We start from the raw sequence: 25523 nt of genomic DNA on the forward strand, positions 1-25523 counted from the left end.
AGAAGCCTTTCGCTAAGACAGTTCTTGTGGAATTGGCAAAGTGATATTTGGAAGCCCATACAGGGCTATGGTGAAAAAGGAAATATTCTCAGATGAAATCTGGAAAGAAGCTTTCTGAGAAACTGCTTAGTGTTCTGTTAATTCATCTCACAGAGATACATCTGCATTTCGTGGATCTCTTTGCTAACCTTATTTCTGTGGAATCTGAGAACAGATATTTCGGATCCCTTTTAAGACTATAGGGCCAAAGGAAATATCCTCCGATAACAAAGAGAAAGAAGCTTTCTGAGAAACTTCTTTCTGTTCTGTGAAATCATCTCAGAGAGTTACAGCTTTCAACTCAAGAAGCCTTTCGCTAAGACAGTTCTTGTGGAATTGGCAAAGTGATATTTGGAAGCCCATAGAGGGCTATGGTGATAAAGGAAATATCCTCAGATGAAATCTGGAAAGAAGCTTTCTGAGAAACTGCTTAGTTTTCTGTTAAGTCGTCTCACAGAGTTACATCTGTATTTCGTGGATCTCTTTGCTAGACTTATTTCTGTGGAATCTGAGAAGAGATATTTCGGATCCCTTTGAAGACTATAGGGCCAAAGGAAATATCCCCCGATAACAAAGAGAAAGAAGCTTTCTGAGAAACTTCTTTGTCTTATGTGAAATAATCTCAAAGAGTTACAGCTTTCCCCTCAACAAGCCTTTCGCTAAGACAGTTTCTGTGGAATTTGCAAAGTGATATTTGGAAGCCCATAGAGGGCTATGTTGATAAAGGAAATATCCTCAGATGAAATCTGGAAAGAAGCTTTCTGAGAAACTGCTCTGTGATGTGTGAATTCCACTCACAGAGTTACATCTGTATTTCGTGGATCTCTTTGCTAGCCTTATTTCTGTGCAATGTGAGAACAGGTATTTCGGATCCCTTTGAAGACTCTAGGGCCAAAGAAAATATCCTCCGATAACAAAGAGAAAGAAGTTTTCTGAGAAACTTCCTTGTGTTCTGTGAAATCATCTCACAGAGTTACAGCTTTCCCCTCAAGAAGCCTTTCACTAAGACAGTTCTTGTGGAAATGGCAAAGTGATATTTGGAAGCGCATAGAGGGCTATGGTGAAAAAGGAAATATCCTCCGATGAAATCTGGAAAGAAGCTTTCTGAGAAACTGCTCTGTGATGTGTGACTTCCACTCACAGAGTTACATCTGTATTTCCTGGATCTCTTTGCTAGCCTTATTTCTGTGGAATCTGAGAACAGATATTTAGGATCCCTTTGAAGACTATAGGGCCAAAGGAAATATCCTCCGATAACAAAGAGAAAGAAGCTTTCTGAGAAACTTCTTTGTGTTCTGTGAAATCATCTCACAGAGTTACAGCTTTCCCCTCAAGAAGCCGTTTGCTAAGACAGTTCTTCTGGAATTGGCAGCGTGATATTTGGAAGCCCATAGGGGCTATGGTGAAAAAGGAAATATCGTCTGATGAAATCTGGAAAGAAGCTTTCTGAGAAACTGCTTAGTGTTCTGTTAATTCATCACTCAGAGTTTCTTCTGTATTTCGTGGATCTCTTTGCTAGCCTTATATCTGTGGAATCTGAGAACAGAGATTTCGGATCCCTTTGAAGACTATAGGGCCAAAGGAAATATCCTCCGATAACAAAGAGAAAGAAGCTTTCTGAGAAACTTCTTTGTGATGTGGGAAATCATCTCTCAGAGTTACAGCTTTCCCCTTAACAAGCCTTTCGCTAAGACAGTTCTTGTGGAATTGGCAAAGTGATATTTGGAAGCCCATAGTGGGCTATGGTGAAAAAGGAAATATCCTCAGATGAAACCTGGAAAGAAGCTTTCTGAGAAACTGCTCTGTGATGTGTGACTTCCACTCACAGAGTTACATCTGTATTTCGTGGATCTCTTTGCTAGCCTTATTTCTGTGCAATCTGAGAACAGATATTTCGGATCCCTTTGAAGATTCTAGGGCCAAAGGAAATATCCTCCGATAACAAAGAGAAAGAAGCTTTCTGAGAAACTTCTTTGTGTTCTGTGAAATCATCTCTGAGTTATAGCTTTCACCTCAAGAAGCCTTTCGCTAAGACAGTTCTTGTGGAATTGGCAAAGTGATATTTGGAAGCCCTTAGAGGGCTATGGTGAAAAAGGAAATATCCTCAGATGAAATCTGGAAAGAAGCTTTCTGAGAAATTGCTCTGTGATGTGTGACTTCCACTCACAGAGTTACATCTGTATTTCGTGAATCTCTTTGCTAGCCTTATTTCTGTGGAATCTGAGAACAGATATTTCGGATCCCTTTGTAGACTATAGGGCCAAAGGAAATATCCTGCGATAACAAAGAGAAAGAAGCTTTCTGAGAAACTTCTTTGTGTTCTGTGAAATCATCCCACAGAGTTACACCTTTCCCCTCAAGAAGCCTTTCGCTAAGACAGTTCTTGTGGAATTGGCAAAGTGATATTTGGAAGCCCATAGAGGGCTATGGTGAAAAAGGAAATATCCTCAGATGAAATCTGGAAAGAAGCTTTCTGAGAAACTGCTTCGTGTTCTGTTAATGCATCTCACAGAGTTTTATCAGTATTTTGTGGATCTCTTTGCTAGCCTTATTTCTGTGGAATCTGAGAACAGATATTTCGGATCCCTTTGAAGACTATAGGGCGAAAGGAAATATCCTACGATAAAAAAGAGAAAGTAGCTTTCTGAGAAACTTATCTGCGTTCTGTGAAATCATCTCACAGAGTTAAAGCTTTCCCCTCAAGAAGCCTTTCCCTAAGACAGGTCTTGTGGAATTGGCAAAGTGATATTTGAAAGCCCATAGAGGGCTATGGTGAAAAAGGAAATATCCTCAGATGAAATCTGGAAAGAAGCTTTCTGAGAAACTGCTCTGTGATGTGTGACTTCCACTCACAGAGTTACATCTGTATATTGTGGATCTCTTTGCTAGCCTTATTTCTGTGGAATCTGAGAACAGATATTTCGGATCCTTTTGAAGACTATAGGGCCAAAGGAAGTATCTTCCGATAACAAAGAGAAAGAAGCTTTCTGAGAAACTTCTTTGTGTTCTGTGAAATCATCTCACAGAGTTAAAGCTTTCACCTCAAAAAGCCTTTCGCTAAGACAGTTCTTGTGGAATTCGCAAAGTGATATTTGGAAGCCCATAGAGGGTTATGCTGAAAAAAGAAATATCCTCAGATGGAATGTTAAAAGAAGCTTTCTGAGAAACTGCTTAGTGTTCTGGTAATTCATCTCACAGAGTTACATCTGTATTTCGTGGATCTCTTTGCTAGGCAATTTCTGTGGAATCTCAGAACACATATTTCTGATCCCTTGAAAGACTATTGGGCCAAAGGAAATATCCTCCGACAACAAAGAGAAAGAAGCTTTCTGAGAAACTTCTTTGTGTTCTGTGAAATCATCTCTCAGAGTTACAGCTTTCCCCTCAAGAAGCCTTTCGCTAAGACAGTTCTTGTGGAATTGGCAAAGTGATGTTTGGAAGCCGATAGTGGGCTTTGTTGAAAAAGGAAATATCCTCAGATGAAATCTGGAAAGAAGCTTTCTGAGAAACTGCTCTGTGATGTGTGACTTCCACTCACAGAGTTACATCTGTATTTCGTGGATCTCTTTGCTAGCCTTATTTCTGTGGAATCTGAGAACAGATATTTCGGATCCTTTTGAAGACTATAGGGCCAAAGGAAATATCCTCCGATAACAAAGAGAAAGAAGCTTTCTGAGAAACTTCTTTGTGTTCTGTGAAATCATCTCACAGAATTGCAGCTTTCCCCTCAAGAAGACTTTCGCTAAGACAGTTCTTGTGGAATTGGAAAAGTGATATTGGGAAGCCCATAGAAGGCTATGGTAAAAAAGGAAATATCCTCAGATGAAATCTGGATAGAAGCTTTCTGAGAAATTGCGCTGTGATGTGTGACTTCCACTCACAGAGTTACATCTGTATTTCGTGGATCTCTTTGCTACCCTTATTTCTGTGGAATCAGAGAACAGATATTTCGGATCCCTTTGAAGACTATAGGGTCAAAGGAAATATCCTCCGATAACAAAGAGAAAGAAGCTTTCTGAGGAACTTCTTTGTGTTCTGTGAAATCATCTCAGAGTTATAGCTTTCACCTCAAGAAGCCTTTCGCTAAGACAGTTCTTGTGGAATTGGCAAAGTGATATTTGGAAGCCCATAGAGGGCTATTGTGAAAAAGGAAATATCCTCAGATGAAATCTGGAAAGAAGCTTTCTGAGAAACTGCTTAGTGTTCTGTTAATTCATCTCACAGAGTTACATCTGTATTTCGTGGATCTCTTTGCTAACCTTATTTCTGTGGAATCTGAGAACAGATATTTCGGATCCCTTTGAAGATTCTAGGGCCAAAGAAAATATCCTCCGATAAAAAAGAGAAAGAAGCTTTCTGAGAAACTTCCTTGTGTTCTGCGAAATCATCTCACAGAGTTACAGCTTTCCCCTCAAGAAGCCTTTCACTAAGACAGTTCTTGTGGAATTGGAAAAGTGATATTTGGGAGCCCTTAAAGGGCTATGGTGAAAAACTAAATATCCTCCGATGAAATCTGGAAAGAACCTTTCTGAGAAACTGCTCTGTGATGTGTGACTTCCACTCTCAGAGTTACATCTGTATTTCCTGGATCTCTTTGCTAGCCTTATTTCTGTGGAATCTGAGTACAGATATTTCGGATCCCTTTGAAGACTATAGGGCCAAAGGAAATATCCTCCGACAACAAAGAGAAACAAGCTTTCTGAGAATCTTCTTTGTGATCTGTGAAATCATCTCACAGAGTTACAGCTTTCCCCTCAAGAAGCCTTTTGCTAAGACAGTTCTTGTGGAATTCGCAAAGTGATATTTGGAAGCCCTTAGAGGGCTATGGTGAAAAAGGAAATATCCTCTGATGAAATCTGGAAAGAAGCTTTCTGAGAAACTGCTTAGTGTTCTGTTAATTCATCTCACAGAGTTTCTTCTGTATTTCGTGGATCTCTTTGCTAGCCTTATTTCTGTGGAATCTGAGAACAGAGATTTCGGATCCCTTTGAAGACTATAGGGCCAAAGGAAATATCCTCGATAACAAAGAGAAAGAAGCTTTCTGAGAAACTTCTTTGTGTTCTGTGAAATCATCTCACAGAATTACAGCTTTCCCCTCAAGAAGCCTTTCGCTAAGACAGTTCTTGTGGAATTGGCAAAGTGATATTGGGAAGCCCATAGAAGGCTATGGTGAAAAAGGAAATATCCTCAGATGAAATCTGGAAAGAAGCTTTCTGAGAAATTGCTCTGTGATGTGTGACTTCCACTCACAGAGTTACATCTGTATTTCTTGGATCTCTTTGCTACCCTTATTTCTGTGGAATCTGAGAACAGATATTTCAGATCCCTTTGAAGACTATAGGGCCAAAGGAAATATCCTCCAATAACAAAGAGAAAGAAGCTTTCTGAAAAACTTCTTTGTGTTCTCTGAAATAATCTCACAGAGTTACAGCTTTCCCTTCAACAAGCCTTTCGCTAAGACAGTTCTTGTGGAATTGGCAAAGTGATATTTGGAAGCGCAAAGATGGCTATGGTGAAAAAGGAAATATCCTCAGATGAAATCTGGAAAGAAGCTTTCTGAGGAACTGCTTAGTGTTCTGTTAATTCATCTCACAGTGTTACATCTGTATTTCGTGGATCTCTTTGCTAGCCTTATTGCTGTGGAATCTGAGAACAGATATTTCGGATCCCTTTGAAGACTATAGGGCCAAATTAAATATCCTACGATAACAAAGAGAAAGTAGCTTTCTGAGAAACTTCTTTTTGTTCTGTGAAATCGTCTCACAGAGTTACACCTATCCCCTCAAGAAGCCTTTCGCTAAGACAGTTCTTGTGGAATTGGCAAAGTGATATTTGGAAGCCCATAGAGGGCTATGGTGAAAAAGGAAATATCCTCAGATGAAATCTGGAAAGAAGCTTTCTGAGAAACTGCTTCGTGTTCTGTTAATGCATCTCACAGAGTTTTATCAGTATTTTGTGGATCTCTTTGCTAGCCTTATTTCTGTGGAATCTGAGAACAGATATTTCGGATCCCTTTGAGACTATAGGGCGAAAGGAAATATCCTACGATAAAAAAGAGAAAGTAGCTTTCTGAGAAACTTATCTGCGTTCTGTGAAATCATCTCACAGAGTTAAAGCTTTCCCCTCAAGAAGTCTTTCCCTAAGACAGTTCTTGTGGAATTGGCAAAGTGATATTTGAAAGCCCATAGAGGGCTATGGTGAAAAAGGAAATATCCTCAGATGAAATCTGGAAAGAAGCTTTCTGAGAAACTGCTCTGTGATGTGTGACTTCCACACACAGAGTTACATGTGTATTTCGTGGATCTCTTTGCTAGCCTTATTTCTGTGGAATCTGAGAACAGATATTTTGGATCCCCTTGAACACTATAGGGCCAAAGGAAATATCCTCCGATAACAAAGAGAAAGAAGCTTTCTGAGAAACTTCTTTGTGTTCTGTGAAATCATCTCACAGAGTTACAGCTTTCCCCTCAGGAAGCCTTTCGCTATGACAGTTCTTGTGGAATTGGCAAAGTGATGTTTGGAAGCCTTTAGAGGGCTATGGTGAAAAAGGAAATATCCTCAGATGAAATCTGGAAAGAAGCTTTCTGAGAAACTGCTCTGTGATGTGTGACTTCCACTCACAGAGTTACATCTGTATATTGTGGATCTCTTTGCTAGCCTTATTTCTGTGGAATCTGAGAACAGATATTTCGGATCCTTTTGAAGACTATAGGGCCAAAGGAAGTATCTTCCGATAACAAAGAGAAAGATGCTTTCTGAGAAACTTCTTTGTGTTCTGTGAAATCATCTCACAGAGTTAAAGCTTTCACCTCAAAAAGCCTTTCGCTAAGACAGTTCTTGTGGAATTGGTAAAGTGATATTTGGAAGCCCATAGAGGGTTATGCTGAAAAAAGAAATATCCTCAGATGGAATGTTAAAAGAAGCTTTCTGAGAAACTGCTTAGTGTTCTGGTAATTCATCTCACAGAGTTACATCTGTATTTCGTGGATCTCTTTGCTAGCAATTTCTGTGGAATCTCAGAACAGATATTTCGGATCCCTTGGAAGACTATTGGGCCAAAGGAAATATCCTCCGACAACAAAGAGAAAGAAGTTTCTGAGAAACTTCTTTGTGTTCTGTGAAGTCATCACTCACAGTTACAGCTTTCCCCTCAAGAAGCCTTTCGCTAAGACAGTTCTTGTGGAATTGGCAAAGCGATGTTTGGAAGCCGATAGAGGGCTTTGTTGAAAAAGGAAATATCCTCAGATGAAATCTGGAAAGAAGCTTTCTGAGAAACTGCTCTGTGATGTGTGACTTCCACTCACAGAGTTACATCTGTATTTCGTGGATCTCCTTGCTAGCCTTATTTCTGTGGAATCTGAGAACAGATATTTCGGATCCTTTTGAAGACTATAGGGCCAAAGGAAATATCCTAAGATAACAAAGAGAAAGAAGCTTTCTGAAAAACTTCTTTGTGTTCTCTGAAATAATCTCACAGAGTTACAGCTTTCCCTTCAACAAGCCTTTCGCTAAGACAGTTCTTGTGGAATTGGCAAAGTGATATTTGGAAGCCCATAGAGGGCTATTTTGAAAAAGGAAATATCCTCAGATGAAATCTGCAAAGAAGCTTTCTGAGGAACTGCTTAGTGTTCTGTTAATTCATCTCACAGTGTTACATCTGTATTTCGTGGATCTCTTTGCTAGCCTTATTTCTGTGGAATCTGAGAACAGATATTTCGGATCCCTTTGAAGACTACAGCGCCAAAGGAAATATCCTACCATAACAAAGAGAAAGTAGCTTTCTGAGAAACTTCTTTTTGTTCTGTGAAATCATCTCACAGAGTTACAGCTTTCCCCTCAAGAAGCCTTTCGCTAAGACAGTTCTTGTGGAATTGGCAAAGTGATATTTGCAAGCCCATAGTGGGCTAAGGTGAAAAAGGAAATATCCTCATATGAAATCTGGAAAGAAGCTTTCTGAGGAGCTGCTTAGTGTTCTGTTAATTCATCTAACAGAGTTACATCTGTATTTCGTGGATCTCTTTGCTAGCCTTATTTCTGTGCAATCTGAGAACAGATATTTGGGATCCCTTTGAAGACTATAGGGCCAAAGGAAATATCCTCTGATAACAAAGAGAAAGAAGCTTTCTGAGAAACTTCTTTGTGTTCTGTGAAATCATCTCACAGAGTTACAGCTTCTCCCTCAAGAAGCCTTTCACAAGACAGTTCTTGTGGAATTGGCAAAGTGATATTTGGAAGCGCATAGAGGGCTATGGTGAAAAAGGAAATATCCATCGATGAAATCTGGAAAGAAGATTTCTGAGATACTGCTCTGTGATATGTGACTTCCACTCACAGAGTTACATCTGTTTCGTGGATCTCTTTGCTAGCCTTATTTCTGTGGAATCTGAGAACAGATATTTCGGATCCCTTTGAAGACTATAGGGCCAAAGGAAATATCCTCCGATAACAAAGAGAAAGAAGCTTTCTGAGAAACATCTTTGTGTTCTGTGAAATCATCTCACAGAGTTAGAGCTTTCCCCTCAAGAAGACTTTCGCTAAGAAAGTTCTTGTGGAATATGCAAAGTGATATTTGGAAGCCCATATTGGGCTATGGTGAAAAAGGAAATATCCTCAAATGAAATCTGGAAAGAAGTTTTCTGAGAAACTGCTCTGTGATGTGTGACTTCCACTCACAGAGTTACATCTGTATTGCGTGGATCTCTTTGCTAGCCTTATTTCTGTGGAATCTGAGAACAGATGTTTCGGATCACTTTGAAGACTATACGGCCAAAGGAAATATCCTCTGAAAACAAAGAGAAAGAAGCTTTCTGAGAAACTTCTTTGTGTTCTGTGAAATCATCACACAGAGTTACAGCTTCGCCCTCAAGAAGCCTTTCACTAAGACAGTTCTTGTGGAATTGGCAAAGTGATATTTGGAAGCCCATAGAGGGCTATGGTGAAAAAGGAAATATCCTCCGATGAAATCTGGAAAGAAGCTTTCCGAGAAACTGCTTAGTGTTTTTTTAATTCATCTCACAGAATTATCTGTATTTCGTGGATCCCTTTGCTAGCCTTATTTCTGTGGAATCTGAGAACAGATATTTCGATCCCTTTGAAGACTACAGGGCCAAAGGAACTATCGTCTGATAACAAAGAGAAAGAAGCTTTCTGAGAAACTTGTTTCTGTTCTGTGAAATCATCTCACAGAGTTAAAACTTTCCCCTCAAGAAGCCTTTCGCTAAGACAGTTCTTGTGGAATTGGCAAAGTGATATTTGGAAGCCCCTAGAGGGCTATGGTGAAAAAGGAAATATCCTCAGATGAAATCTGGAAAGAAGTTTTCGGAGAAACTGCTTAGTGTTCTGTTAATTCATATCACATATCCTCCGATAAGAAAGAAAAAGAAGCTTTCTTAGAAACTTCTTTGTGTTCTGTGAAATCTTGTCACAGAGTTAGAGCTTTACCCTCAAGAAGCCTTTCGCTCTGACAGTTCTTGTGGAATTGGCAAAGTGATATTAGGAAGCCCATAGAGGGCAATGGTGAAAAAGGAAATATCCTCAGATGAAATCTGGAAAGAAGCTTTCTGAGAAAATGCTTAGTGTTCTGTTAATTCATCTCATAGAGTTACATCTGTATTTCGTGGATCTCTTTGCTAGCCTTACTTCTGTGGAATCTGAGAACAGATATTTCGGAACTCTTTGAAGACTACAGGGCCAAAGGAAATATCCTTCGATAACAAAGAGAAAGAAGCTTTCTGAGAAACTTCTTTGTGTTCTGTGAAATCATCTCACAGAGTTACAGCTTTCCCCTCAAGAAGCCTTTCGCTAAGACAGTTCTTGTGTTTTTGGCAAAGTCATATTTGGAAGCCCATAGAGGGCTCCGGTGAAAAAGGAAATATCCTCAGATGAAATCTGGAAAGAAGCTCTCTGAGAAACTGCATAGTGTTCTGTTAATTCATCTCACAGTGTTACATCTGTATATCGTGGATATATTTGCTTGCTTTATTTCTGTGGAATATGAGAACGGATATTTTGGATCCCTTTGAAGACTATAGGGCCAAAGGAAATATCCTCCGAGAAGAAAGAGAAAGAAGCTTTCTGAGAAACTTCTTTGTGTTCTGTGAAATCATCTCACAGAGTTACAGCTTTCCCCTCAACAAGCCTTTCGCTAAGACAGTTTTTGTGGAATTTGCATAGTGATATTTGGAAGCCCATAGAGGGCTATGGTGAAAAAGGAAATATCCTCAGATCAAATCTGGAAAGAAGCTTTCTGAGAAACTGCTTAGTGTTCTGTTAATTCATCTCACAGAGTTACATCTGTATTTCGTGGATCTCTTTGCTAGCCTTATTTCTGTGGAATCTGAGAACAGACATTTCGGATCCCTTTGAAGACTATAGGGCCAAAGGAAATATCCTCCGATAACAAAGAGAAAGAAGCTTTCTGAGAAACTACTTTGTGTTCTGTGAAATCATCTCACAGAGTTACAGCTTTCCCCTAAGGAAGCCTTTCGGTAACACAGTTCATCTGGAATTGGCAAATTGATATTTGGAAGCCCATAGAGGGCTACGGTGAAAAAGGAAATATCCTCAGATGAAATCTGGAAAGGAGCTTTCTGAGAAATTGCTCTGTGAAGTGTGACTTTCACACACAGAGTTACATCTGTATTTCGTGGATATCTTTGCTAGCCTTATTTCTGTGGAATCTGAGAACAGATATTTCGGATCCATTTGAAGACTATAGGGCCAAAGGAAATATCCTCCAATAACAAAGAGAAAGAAGCTTTCGGAGAAACTTCTTTGTGTTCTGTGAAATCATCTCACAGAGTTACAGCTTTCCCCTCAAGAAGCCTTTCGCTAAGACAGTTCTTGTGGAATTGGCAAAGTGATATTTGGAAGCCCTTAGAAGGCTATGGTGAACAAGGAAATATCCTCAGATGAAATCTGGAAAGAAGCCTTCTGAGAAACTGCTCTGTGATGCGAGACTTCCACTCACAGAGTTACATCTGTATTTCGTGGATCTCTTTGCTAGCCTTATTTCTCTGGAATCTGAGAAAAGATATTTCGGATCCCTTTGAAGTCTATAGGGCCGAAGGAAATATCCTGCAATAACAAAGAGAAAGAAGCTTTCTGAGAAACTTCTTTGTGTTCTGTGAAATCATCTCACAGAGTTACAGCTTTCCCCTCAAGAAGCCTTTCCCTAAGACAGTTCTTGTGGAATTGGCAAAGTGATATTTGGAAGCCCTTAGAGGGCTATGGTGAAAAAGAAAATATCCTCATATGAAATCTGGAAAGAAGGTTTCTGAGAAATTGCTCTTTGATGTGTGACTTCCACACAAAGAGTTACATCTGTATTTCGTTTATCACTTTGCTAGCCTTATTTCTGTGGAATCTGAGAACAGATATTTCGGATCCCATTGAAGACTATAGGGACAAAGGAAATATCCTCTGAAAACAAAGAGAAAGAAGCTTTCTGAGAAACTTCTTTCTGTTCTGTGAAATCATCACACAGAGTTACAGCTTCGCCCTCAAGAAGCCTTTCACTAAGACAGTTCTTGTGGAATTGGCAAAGTGATATTTGGAAGCCCATAGAGGGCTATGGTGAAAAAGGAAATATCCTCCGATGAAATCTGGAAAGAAGCTTTCCGAGAAACTGCTTAGTGTTTTTTTAATTCATCTCACAGAATTATCTGTATTTCGTGGATCCCTTTGCTAGCCTTATTTCTGTGGAATCTGAGAACAGATATTTCGATCCCTTTGAAGACTACAGGGCCAAAGGAACTATCGTCTGATAACAAAGAGAAAGAAGCTTTCTGAGAAACTTGTTTCTGTTCTGTGAAATCATCTCACAGAGTTAAAACTTTCCCCTCAAGAAGCCTTTCGCTAAGACAGTTCTTGTGGAATTGGCAAAGTGATATTTGGAAGCCCCTAGAGGGCTATGGTGAAAAAGGAAATATCCTCAGATGAAATCTGGAAAGAAGTTTTCGGAGAAACTGCTTAGTGTTCTGTTAATTCATATCACATATCCTCCGATAAGAAAGAAAAAGAAGCTTTCTTAGAAACTTCTTTGTGTTCTGTGAAATCTTGTCACAGAGTTAGAGCTTTACCCTCAAGAAGCCTTTCGCTCTGACAGTTCTTGTGGAATTGGCAAAGTGATATTAGGAAGCCCATAGAGGGCAATGGTGAAAAAGGAAATATCCTCAGATGAAATCTGGAAAGAAGCTTTCTGAGAAAATGCTTAGTGTTCTGTTAATTCATCTCATAGAGTTACATCTGTATTTCGTGGATCTCTTTGCTAGCCTTACTTCTGTGGAATCTGAGAACAGATATTTCGGATCTCTTTGAAGACTACAGGGCCAAAGGAAATATCCTCCGATAACAAAGAGAAAGAAGCTTTCTGAGAAACTTCTTTGTGTTCTGTGAAATCATCTCACAGAGTTACAGCTTTCCCCTCAAGAAGCCTTTCGCTAAGACAGTTCTTGTGTTTTTGGCAAAGTCATATTTGGAAGCCCATAGAGGGCTCCGGTGAAAAAGGAAATATCCTCAGATGAAATCTGGAAAGAAGCTCTCTGAGAAACTGCATAGTGTTCTGTTAATTCATCTCACAGTGTTACATCTGTATATGGTGGATATATTTGCTTGCTTTATTTCTGTGGAATATGAGAACGGATATTTTGGATCCCTTTGAAGACTATAGGGCCAAAGGAAATATCCTCCGAGAAGAAAGAGAAAGAAGCTTTCTGAGAAACTTCTTTGTGTTCTGTGAAATCATCTCACAGAGTTACAGCTTTCCCCTCAACAAGCCTTTCGCTAAGACAGTTTTTGTGGAATTTGCATAGTGATATTTGGAAGCCCATAGAGGGCTATGGTGAAAAAGGAAATATCCTCAGATCAAATCTGGAAAGAAGCTTTCTGAGAAACTGCTTAGTGTTCTGTTAATTCATCTCACAGAGTTACATCTGTATTTCGTGGATCTCTTTGCTAGCCTTATTTCTGTGGAATCTGAGAACAGATATTGCGGATCCAATTGAAGACTATAGGGCCAAAGGAAATGTCCTCTGATAACAAAGAGAAAGAAGCTTTCTGAGAATCTTCTTTGTGTTCTGTGAAATCATCTCACAGAGTTACAGCTCTCCCCTCAAGAAGCCTTTCGCTAAGACAGTTCTTGTGGAATTGGCAAGGTAATATTTGGAAGCCCATACAGGGCTATGGTGAAAAAGGAAATATACTCAGATGAAATCTGGAAAGAAGCTTTCTGAGAAACGGCTCCGTGATGTGTGACTTCCTCTCACAGACTTACATCTGTATTTCGTGGATCTCTTTGCTAGCCTTATTTCTGTGGAATCTGAGGACAGATATTTCGGATACCCTTGAAGACTATAGGGCCAAAGGAAATATCCTCCGATAACAAAGAGAAAGAAGCTTTCTGAGAAACTTCCTTGTGTTCTGTGAAATCATCTCACAGACTTACACCTTTCCGCTAAAGAAGCCTTTCGCTAATACAGTTCTTGTGGAATTGGCAAAGTGATATTTGGAAGCCCCTAGAGGGCTATGGTGAAAAAGGAAATATCCTCAGATTTAATCTGAAAAGAAGCTTTCTGAGAAACTGGTTAGTGTTCTGTTAATTCATCTCACAGAGTTACATCTGTATTTCGTGGATCTCTTTGCTAGCCTTATTTCTGGGCAATGTGAGAACAGATATTTCGGATCCCTTTGAAGGCTCTAGGGCCAAAGAAAATATCCTCCGATAACAAAGAGAAAGAAGCTTTCTGAGAAACTTCCTTGTGTTCTGTGAAATCATCTCACAGTGTTACAGCTTTCCCCTCAAGAAGCCTTTCGCTAAGACAGTTCTTGTGGAATTGGCAAATTGATATTTGGAAGCCCATAGAGGGCTATGGTGAAAAAGGAAATATCCTCAGATGAAATCTGGTAAGAAGATTTTTGAAAAACTGCTTAGTGTTCTGTTAATTCATCACACAGAGTTACATCAGTATTTCGTGGATGTCTTTGCTACCCTTATTTCTGTACAATCTGAGAACAGATATTTCGGATCCCTTTGAAGAATATAGGGCCAAAGGAAATATCCTCCGGTAACAAAGAGAAAGAAGCTTTCTGAGAAACTTCTTTGTGTTGTGTGAAATCATCTCTCAGAGTTACAGCTTTCCCCTTAACAAGCCTTTAGCTAAGACAGTTCTTGTGGAATTGGCAAAGTGATATTTGGAAGCCCATAGAGGGCTATGGTGAAAAAGGAAATATCCTCAGATGAAATCTGGAAAGAAACTTTCTGGAAACTGCTCTGTGATGTGTGACTTCCAATCACAGAGTTACATCTGTATTTCCTGGATCTCTTTGCTTGCCTTATTTCTGTGCAATCTGAAAACAGATATTTCGGATCCCTTTGAAGATTCTAGGGCCAAAGAAAATATCCTCTGATAACAAAGAGAAAGAAGCTTTCTGAGAAACTTCCTTGTGTTCTGTGAAATCATCTCACAGAGTTACAGCTTTCCCCTCAAGAAGCCTTTCACTAAGACAGTTCTGGGGAATTGGAAAAGTGATATTTGGAAGCCCATAGAGGGCTATGGTGAAAAAGGAAATATCCTCCGATGAAATCTGGAAAGAAGCTTTCTGAGAAACTGGTCTGTGATGTGTGACTTCCACTCTCAGAGTTACATCTGTATTTCCTGGATCTCTTTGCTAGCCTTATTTCTGTGGAATCTGAGAACAGATATTTCGGATCCCTTTGAAGACTATAGGGCCAAAGGAAATATCCTCCGATACAAAGAGAAACAAGCTTTCTGAGAAACTTCTTTGTGTTCTGTGAAATCATTTCACAGAGTTACAGCTTTCCCCTCAAGAAGCCTTTTGCTAAGACAGTTCTTGTGGAATTCGCAAAGTGATATTTGGAAGCCCTTAGAGGGCTATGGTGAAAAAGGAAATATCCTCTGATGAAATCTGGAAAGAAGCTTTCCGAGAAACTGCTTAGTGTTCTGTTAATTCATCTCACAGAGTTTCTTCTGTATTTCGTGGATCTCTTTGCTAGCCTTATTTCGGTGGAATCTGAGAACAGAGATTTCGGATCCCTTTGAAGACTATAGGGCCGAAGGAAATATCCTCCGATAACAAAGAGAAAGAAGCTTTCTGAGAAACTTCTTTGTGTTCTGTGAAATCATCTCACAGAATTACCGCTTTCCCCTCAAGAAGGCTTTCGCTAAGACAGTTCTTGTGGAATTGGCAAAGTGATATAGGGAAGCCCATAGAAGGCTATGGTGAAAAAGGAAATATCCTCAGATGAAATCTGGATAGAAGCTTTCTGAGAAATTGCTCTGTGATGTGTGACTTCCACTCACAGAGTTACATCTGTATTTCTTGGATCTCTTTGCTACCCTTATTTCTGTGGAATCTGAGAACAGATATTTCAGATCCCTTTGAAGACTATAGGGCCAAAGGAAATATCCTCCGATAACAAAGAGAAAGAAGCTTTCTGAGAAATTTCTTTTTGTTCTGTGAAATCATCTCAGAGTTATAGCTTTCACCGGAAGAAGCCTTTCGCTAAGACAGTTCTTGTGGAATTGGCAAAGTGATATTTGGAAGCCCATACAGGGCTATGGTGAAAAAGGAAATATTCTCAGATGAAATCTGGAAAGAAGCTTTCTGAGAAACTGCTTAGTGTTCTGTTAATTCATCTCACAGAGATACATCTGCATTTCGTGGATCTCTTTGCTAACCTTATTTCTGTGGAATCTGAGAACAGATATTTCGGATCCCTTTTAAGACTATAGGGCCAAAGGAAATATCCTCCGATAACAAAGAGAAAGAAGCTTTCTGAGAAACTTCTTTCTGTTCTGTGAAATCATCTCAGAGAGTTACAGCTTTCAACTCAAGAAGCCTTTCGCTAAGACAGTTCTTGTGGAATTGGCAAAGTGATATTTGGAAGCCCATAGAGGGCTATGGTGATAAAGGAAATATCCTCAGATGAAATCTGGAAAGAAGCTTTCTGAGAAACTGCTTAGTTTTCTGTTAAGTCGTCTCACAGAGTTACATCTGTATTTCGTGGATCTCTTTGCTAGACTTATTTCTGTGGAATCTGAGAAGAGATATTTCGGATCCCTTTGAAGACTATAGGGCCAAAGGAAATATCCCCCGATAACAAAGAGAAAGAAGCTTTCTGAGAAACTTCTTTGTCTTATGTGAAATAATCTCAAAGAGTTACAGCTTTCCCCTCAACAAGCCTTTCGCTAAGACAGTTTCTGTGGAATTTGCAAAGTGATATTTGGAAGCCCATAGAGGGCTATGTTGATAAAGGAAATATCCTCAGATGAAATCTGGAAAGAAGCTTTCTGAGAAACTGCTCTGTGATGTGTGAATTCCACTCACAGAGTTACATCTGTATTTCGTGGATCTCTTTGCTAGCCTTATTTCTGTGCAATGTGAGAACAGGTATTTCGGATCCCTTTGAAGACTCTAGGGCCAAAGAAAATATCCTCCGATAACAAAGAGAAAGAAGTTTTCTGAGAAACTTCCTTGTGTTCTGTGAAATCATCTCACAGAGTTACAGCTTTCCCCTCAAGAAGCCTTTCACTAAGACAGTTCTTGTGGAAATGGCAAAGTGATATTTGGAAGCGCATAGAGGGCTATGGTGAAAAAGGAAATATCCTCCGATGAAATCTGGAAAGAAGCTTTCTGAGAAACTGCTCTGTGATGTGTGACTTCCACTCACAGAGTTACATCTGTATTTCCTGGATCTCTTTGCTAGCCTTATTTCTGTGGAATCTGAGAACAGATATTTAGGATCCCTTTGAAGACTATAGGGCCAAAGGAAATATCCTCCGATAACAAAGAGAAAGAAGCTTTCTGAGAAACTTCTTTGTGTTCTGTGAAATCATCTCACAGAGTTACAGCTTTCCCCTCAAGAAGCCGTTTGCTAAGACAGTTCTTCTGGAATTGGCAGCGTGATATTTGGAAGCCCATAGGGGCTATGGTGAAAAAGGAAATATCGTCTGATGAAATCTGGAAAGAAGCTTTCTGAGAAACTGCTTAGTGTTCTGTTAATTCATCACTCAGAGTTTCTTCTGTATTTCGTGGATCTCTTTGCTAGCCTTATATCTGTGGAATCTGAGAACAGAGATTTCGGATCCCTTTGAAGACTATAGGGCCAAAGGAAATATCCTCCGATAACAAAGAGAAAGAAGCTTTCTGAGAAACTTCTTTGTGATGTGGGAAATCATCTCTCAGAGTTACAGCTTTCCCCTTAACAAGCCTTTCGCTAAGACAGTTCTTGTGGAATTGGCAAAGTGATATTTGGAAGCCCATAGTGGGCTATGGTGAAAAAGGAAATATCCTCAGATGAAATCTGGAAAGAAGCTTTCTGAGAAACTGCTCTGTGATGTGTGACTTCCACTCACAGAGTTACATCTGTATTTCGTGGATCTCTTTGCTAGCCTTATTTCTGTGCAATCTGAGAACAGATATTTCGGATCCCTTTGAAGATTCTAGGGCCAAAGGAAATATCCTCCGATAACAAAGAGAAAGAAGCTTTCTGAGAAACTTCTTTGTGTTCTGTGAAATCATCTCTGAGTTATAGCTTTCACCTCAAGAAGCCTTTCGCTAAGACAGTTCTTGTGGAATTGGCAAAGTGATATTTGGAAGCCCTTAGAGGGCTATGGTGAAAAAGGAAATATCCTCAGATGAAATCTGGAAAGAAGCTTTCTGAGAAATTGCTCTGTGATGTGTGACTTCCACTCACAGAGTTACATCTGTATTTCGTGAATCTCTTTGCTAGCCTTATTTCTGTGGAATCTGAGAACAGATATTTCGGATCCCTTTGTAGACTATAGGGCCAAAGGAAATATCCTGCGATAACAAAGAGAAAAAAGCTTTCTGAGAAACTTCTTTGTGTTCTGTGAAATCATCCCACAGAGTTACACCTTTCCCCTCAAGAAGCCTTTCGCTAAGACAGTTCTTGTGGAATTGGCAAAGTGATATTTGGAAGCCCATAGAGGGCTATGGTGAAAAAGGAAATATCCTCAGATGAAATCTGGAAAGAAGCTTTCTGAGAAACTGCTTCGTGTTCTGTTAATGCATCTCACAGAGTTTTATCAGTATTTTGTGGATCTCTTTGCTAGCCTTATTTCTGTGGAATCTGAGAACAGATATTTCGGATCCCTTTGAAGACTATAGGGCGAAAGGAAATATCCTACGATAAAAAAGAGAAAGTAGCTTTCTGAGAAACTTATCTGCGTTCTGTGAAATCATCTCACAGAGTTAAAGCTTTCCCCTCAAGAAGCCTTTCCCTAAGACAGGTCTTGTGGAATTGGCAAAGTGATATTTGAAAGCCCATAGAGGGCTATGGTGAAAAAGGAAATATCCTCAGATGAAATCTGGAAAGAAGCTTTCTGAGAAACTGCTCTGTGATGTGTGACTTCCACTCACAGAGTTACATCTGTATATTGTGGATCTCTTTGCTAGCCTTATTTCTGTGGAATCTGAGAACAGATATTTCGGATCCTTTTGAAGACTATAGGGCCAAAGGAAGTATCTTCCGATAACAAAGAGAAAGAAGCTTTCTGAGAAACTTCTTTGTGTTCTGTGAAATCATCTCACAGAGTTAAAGCTTTCACCTCAAAAAGCCTTTCGCTAAGACAGTTCTTGTGGAATTCGCAAAGTGATATTTGGAAGCCCATAGAGGGTTATGCTGAAAAAAGAAATATCCTCAGATGGAATGTTAAAAGAAGCTTTCTGAGAAACTGCTTAGTGTTCTGGTAATTCATCTCACAGAGTTACATCTGTATTTCGTGGATCTCTTTGCTAGGCAATTTCTGTGGAATCTCAGAACACATATTTCTGATCCCTTGAAAGACTATTGGGCCAAAGGAAATATCCTCCGACAACAAAGAGAAAGAAGCTTTCTGAGAAACTTCTTTGTGTTCTGTGAAATCATCTCTCAGAGTTACAGCTTTCCCCTCAAGAAGCCTTTCGCTAAGACAGTTCTTGTGGAATTGGCAAAGTGATGTTTGGAAGCCGATAGTGGGCTTTGTTGAAAAAGGAAATATCCTCAGATGAAATCTGGAAAGAAGCTTTCTGAGAAACTGCTCTGTGATGTGTGACTTCCACTCACAGAGTTACATCTGTATTTCGTGGATCTCTTTGCTAGCCTTATTTCTGTGGAATCTGAGAACAGATATTTCGGATCCTTTTGAAGACTATAGGGCCAAAGGAAATATCCTCCGATAACAAAGAGAAAGAAGCTTTCTGAGAAACTTCTTTGTGTTCTGTGAAATCATCTCACAGAATTGCAGCTTTCCCCTCAAGAAGACTTTCGCTAAGACAGTTCTTGTGGAATTGGAAAAGTGATATTGGGAAGCCCATAGAAGGCTATGGTAAAAAAGGAAATATCCTCAGATGAAATCTGGATAGAAGCTTTCTGAGAAATTGCGCTGTGATGTGTGACTTCCACTCACAGAGTTACATCTGTATTTCGTGGATCTCTTTGCTACCCTTATTTCTGTGGAATCAGAGAACAGATATTTCGGATCCCTTTGAAGACTATAGGGTCAAAGGAAATATCCTCCGATAACAAAGAGAAAGAAGCTTTCTGAGGAACTTCTTTGTGTTCTGTGAAATCATCTCAGAGTTATAGCTTTCACCTCAAGAAGCCTTTCGCTAAGACAGTTCTTGTGGAATTGGCAAAGTGATATTTGGAAGCCCATAGAGGGCTATGGTGAAAAAGGAAATATCCTCAGATGAAATCTGGAAAGAAGCTTTCTGAGAAACTGCTTAGTGTTCTGTTAATTCATCTCACAGAGTTACATCTGTATTTCGTGGATCTCTTTGCTAACCTTATTTCTGTGGAATCTGAGAACAGATATTTCGGATCCCTTTGAAGATTCTAGGGCCAAAGAAAATATCCTCCGATAAAAAAGAGAAAGAAGCTTTCTGAGAAACTTCCTTGTGTTCTGCGAAATCATCTCACAGAGTTACAGCTTTCCCCTCAAGAAGCCTTTCACTAAGACAGTTCTTGTGGAATTGGAAAAGTGATATTTGGGAGCCCTTAAAGGGCTATGGTGAAAAACTAAATATCCTCCGATGAAATCTGGAAAGAACCTTTCTGAGAAACTGCTCTGTGATGTGTGACTTCCACTCTCAGAGTTACATCTGTATTTCCTGGATCTCTTTGCTAGCCTTATTTCTGTGGAATCTGAGTACAGATATTTCGGATCCCTTTGAAGACTATAGGGCCAAAGGAAATATCCTCCGACAACAAAGAGAAACAAGCTTTCTGAGAATCTTCTTTGTGATCTGTGAAATCATCTCACAGAGTTACAGCTTTCCCCTCAAGAAGCCTTTTGCTAAGACAGTTCTTGTGGAATTCGCAAAGTGATATTTGGAAGCCCTTAGAGGGCTATGGTGAAAAAGGAAATATCCTCTGATGAAATCTGGAAAGAAGCTTTCTGAGAAACTGCTTAGTGTTCTGTTAATTCATCTCACAGAGTTTCTTCTGTATTTCGTGGATCTCTTTGCTAGCCTTATTTCTGTGGAATCTGAGAACAGAGATTTCGGATCCCTTTGAAGACTATAGGGCCAAAGGAAATATCCTCGATAACAAAGAGAAAGAAGCTTTCTGAGAAACTTCTTTGTGTTCTGTGAAATCATCTCACAGAATTACAGCTTTCCCCTCAAGAAGCCTTTCGCTAAGACAGTTCTTGTGGAATTGGCAAAGTGATATTGGGAAGCCCATAGAAGGCTATGGTGAAAAAGGAAATATCCTCAGATGAAATCTGGAAAGAAGCTTTCTGAGAAATTGCTCTGTGATGTGTGACTTCCACTCACAGAGTTACATCTGTATTTCTTGGATCTCTTTGCTACCCTTATTTCTGTGGAATCTGAGAACAGATATTTCAGATCCCTTTGAAGACTATAGGGCCAAAGGAAATATCCTCCAATAACAAAGAGAAAGAAGCTTTCTGAAAAACTTCTTTGTGTTCTCTGAAATAATCTCACAGAGTTACAGCTTTCCCTTCAACAAGCCTTTCGCTAAGACAGTTCTTGTGGAATTGGCAAAGTGATATTTGGAAGCGCAAAGATGGCTATGGTGAAAAAGGAAATATCCTCAGATGAAATCTGGAAAGAAGCTTTCTGAGGAACTGCTTAGTGTTCTGTTAATTCATCTCACAGTGTTACATCTGTATTTCGTGGATCTCTTTGCTAGCCTTATTGCTGTGGAATCTGAGAACAGATATTTCGGATCCCTTTGAAGACTATAGGGCCAAATTAAATATCCTACGATAACAAAGAGAAAGTAGCTTTCTGAGAAACTTCTTTTTGTTCTGTGAAATCGTCTCACAGAGTTACACCTATCCCCTCAAGAAGCCTTTCGCTAAGACAGTTCTTGTGGAATTGGCAAAGTGATATTTGGAAGCCCATAGAGGGCTATGGTGAAAAAGGAAATATCCTCAGATGAAATCTGGAAAGAAGCTTTCTGAGAAACTGCTTCGTGTTCTGTTAATGCATCTCACAGAGTTTTATCAGTATTTTGTGGATCTCTTTGCTAGCCTTATTTCTGTGGAATCTGAGAACAGATATTTCGGATCCCTTTGAGACTATAGGGCGAAAGGAAATATCCTACGATAAAAAAGAGAAAGTAGCTTTCTGAGAAACTTATCTGCGTTCTGTGAAATCATCTCACAGAGTTAAAGCTTTCCCCTCAAGAAGTCTTTCCCTAAGACAGTTCTTGTGGAATTGGCAAAGTGATATTTGAAAGCCCATAGAGGGCTATGGTGAAAAAGGAAATATCCTCAGATGAAATCTGGAAAGAAGCTTTCTGAGAAACTGCTCTGTGATGTGTGACTTCCACACACAGAGTTACATGTGTATTTCGTGGATCTCTTTGCTAGCCTTATTTCTGTGGAATCTGAGAACAGATATTTTGGATCCCCTTGAACACTATAGGGCCAAAGGAAATATCCTCCGATAACAAAGAGAAAGAAGCTTTCTGAGAAACTTCTTTGTGTTCTGTGAAATCATCTCACAGAGTTACAGCTTTCCCCTCAAGAAGCCTTTCGCTATGACAGTTCTTGTGGAATTGGCAAAGTGATGTTTGGAAGCCTTTAGAGGGCTATGGTGAAAAAGGAAATATCCTCAGATGAAATCTGGAAAGAAGCTTTCTGAGAAACTGCTCTGTGATGTGTGACTTCCACTCACAGAGTTACATCTGTATATTGTGGATCTCTTTGCTAGCCTTATTTCTGTGGAATCTGAGAACAGATATTTCGGATCCTTTTGAAGACTATAGGGCCAAAGGAAGTATCTTCCGATAACAAAGAGAAAGATGCTTTCTGAGAAACTTCTTTGTGTTCTGTGAAATCATCTCACAGAGTTAAAGCTTTCACCTCAAAAAGCCTTTCGCTAAGACAGTTCTTGTGGAATTGGTAAAGTGATATTTGGAAGCCCATAGAGGGTTATGCTGAAAAAAGAAATATCCTCAGATGGAATGTTAAAAGAAGCTTTCTGAGAAACTGCTTAGTGTTCTGGTAATTCATCTCACAGAGTTACATCTGTATTTCGTGGATCTCTTTGCTAGCAATTTCTGTGGAATCTCAGAACAGATATTTCGGATCCCTTGGAAGACTATTGGGCCAAAGGAAATATCCTCCGACAACAAAGAGAAAGAAGTTTCTGAGAAACTTCTTTGTGTTCTGTGAAGTCATCACTCACAGTTACAGCTTTCCCCTCAAGAAGCCTTTCGCTAAGACAGTTCTTGTGGAATTGGCAAAGCGATGTTTGGAAGCCGATAGTGGGCTTTGTTGAAAAAGGAAATATCCTCAGATGAAATCTGGAAAGAAGCTTTCTGAGAAACTGCTCTGTGATGTGTGACTTCCACTCACAGAGTTACATCTGTATTTCGTGGATCTCCTTGCTAGCCTTATTTCTGTGGAATCTGAGAACAGATATTTCGGATCCTTTTGAAGACTATAGGGCCAAAGGAAATATCCTAAGATAACAAAGAGAAAGAAGCTTTCTGAAAAACTTCTTTGTGTTCTCTGAAATAATCTCACAGAGTTACAGCTTTCCCTTCAACAAGCCTTTCGCTAAGACAGTTCTTGTGGAATTGGCAAAGTGATATTTGGAAGCCCATAGAGGGCTATTTTGAAAAAGGAAATATCCTCAGATGAAATCTGCAAAGAAGCTTTCTGAGGAACTGCTTAGTGTTCTGTTAATTCATCTCACAGTGTTACATCTGTATTTCGTGGATCTCTTTGCTAGCCTTATTTCTGTGGAATCTGAGAACAGATATTTCGGATCCCTTTGAAGACTACAGCGCCAAAGGAAATATCCTACCATAACAAAGAGAAAGTAGCTTTCTGAGAAACTTCTTTTTGTTCTGTGAAATCATCTCACAGAGTTACAGCTTTCCCCTCAAGAAGCCTTTCGCTAAGACAGTTCTTGTGGAATTGGCAAAGTGATATTTGCAAGCCCATAGTGGGCTAAGGTGAAAAAGGAAATATCCTCATATGAAATCTGGAAAGAAGCTTTCTGAGGAGCTGCTTAGTGTTCTGTTAATTCATCTAACAGAGTTACATCTGTATTTCGTGGATCTCTTTGCTAGCCTTATTTCTGTGCAATCTGAGAACAGATATTTGGGATCCCTTTGAAGGCTATAGGGCCAAAGGAAATATCCTCTGATAACAAAGAGAAAGAAGCTTTCTGAGAAACTTCTTTGTGTTCTGTGAAATCATCTCACAGAGTTACAGCTTCTCCCTCAAGAAGCCTTTCACAAGACAGTTCTTGTGGAATTGGCAAAGTGATATTTGAAAGCGCATAGAGGGCTATGGTGAAAAAGGAAATATCCATCGATGAAATCTGGAAAGAAGATTTCTGAGATACTGCTCTGTGATATGTGACTTCCACTCACAGAGTTACATCTGTTTCGTGGATCTCTTTGCTAGCCTTATTTCTGTGGAATCTGAGAACAGATATTTCGGATCCCTTTGAAGACTATAGGGCCAAAGGAAATATCCTCCGATAACAAAGAGAAAGAAGCTTTCTGAGAAACATCTTTGTGTTCTGTGAAATCATCTCACAGAGTTAGAGCTTTCCCCTCAAGAAGACTTTCGCTAAGAAAGTTCTTGTGGAATATGCAAAGTGATATTTGGAAGCCCATATTGGGCTATGGTGAAAAAGGAAATATCCTCAAATGAAATCTGGAAAGAGTTTTCTGAGAAACTGCTCTGTGATGTGTGACTTCCACTCACAGAGTTACATCTGTATTGCGTGGATCTCTTTGCTAGCCTTATTTCTGTGGAATCTGAGAACAGATGTTTCGGATCCCTTTTAAGACTATAGGGCCAAAGGAAATATCCTCCGATAACAAAGAGAAAGAAGCTCTCTGAGAAACTTCTTTGTGTTCTGTGAAATCATCTGACAGAGTTAAAGCTTTCCCCTCAAGAAGCCTTTCGCTAAGACAGTTCTTGTGGAATTGGCAAAGTGATGTTTGGAAGCCCTTAGAGGGCTATGGTGAAAAAGGAAATATCTTCAGATGAAATCTGGAAAGAAGCTTTCTGAGAAACTGCTCTGTGATGTGTGACTTCCACTCTCAGATTTACATCTGTATTTCGTGGATCTCTTTGCTAGCCTTATTTCTGTGGAATCTGAGAACAGATATTTCGGATCCCTTTGTAGACTATAGGGCCAAAGGAAATATCCTGCGATAACAAAGAGAAAGAAGCTTTCTGAGAAACTTCTTTGTGTTCTGTGAAATCATCCCACAGAGTTACACCTTTCCCCTCAAGAAGCCTTTCGCTAAGACAGTTCTTGTGGAATTGGCAAAGTGATATTTGGAAGCCCATAGAGGGCTATGGTGAAAAAGGAAATATCCTCAGATGATATCTGGAAAGAAGCTTTCTGAGAAACTGCTTCGTGTTCTGTTAATGCATCTCACAGAGTTTTATCAGTATTTTGTGGATCTCTTTGCTAGCCTTATTTCTGTGGAAACTGAGAACAGATATTTCGGATCCCTTTGAAAACTATAGGGCGAAAGGAAATATCCTACGATAAAAAAGAGAAAGTAGCTTTCTGAGAAACTTATCTGCGTTCTGTGAAATCATCTCACAGAGTTAAAGCTTTCCCCTCAAGAAGCCTTTCCCTAAGACAGTTCTTGTGGAATTGGTAAAGTGATATTTGAAAGCCCATAGAGGGCTATGGTGAAAAAGGAAATATCCTCAGATGAAATCTGGAAAGAAGCTTTCTGAGAAACTGCTCTGTGATGTGTGATTTCCACACACAGAGTTACATGTGTATTTCGTGGATCTCTTTGCTAGGCTTATTTCTGTGGAATCTGAGAACAGATATTTTGGATCCCCTTGAACACTATAGGGCCAAAGGAAATATCCTCCGATAACAAAGAGAAAGAAGCTTTCTGAGAAACTTCTTTGTGTTCTGTGAAATCATCTCACAGAGTTACAGCATTCCCCTCAAGAAGCCTTTCGCTAAGACAGTTCTTGTGGAATTGGCAAAGT

This window comes from Macaca fascicularis, chromosome 6, assembly GCF_037993035.2.
Source record: "Macaca fascicularis isolate 582-1 chromosome 6, T2T-MFA8v1.1".
Lineage (NCBI taxonomy): Eukaryota > Metazoa > Chordata > Mammalia > Primates > Cercopithecidae > Macaca > Macaca fascicularis.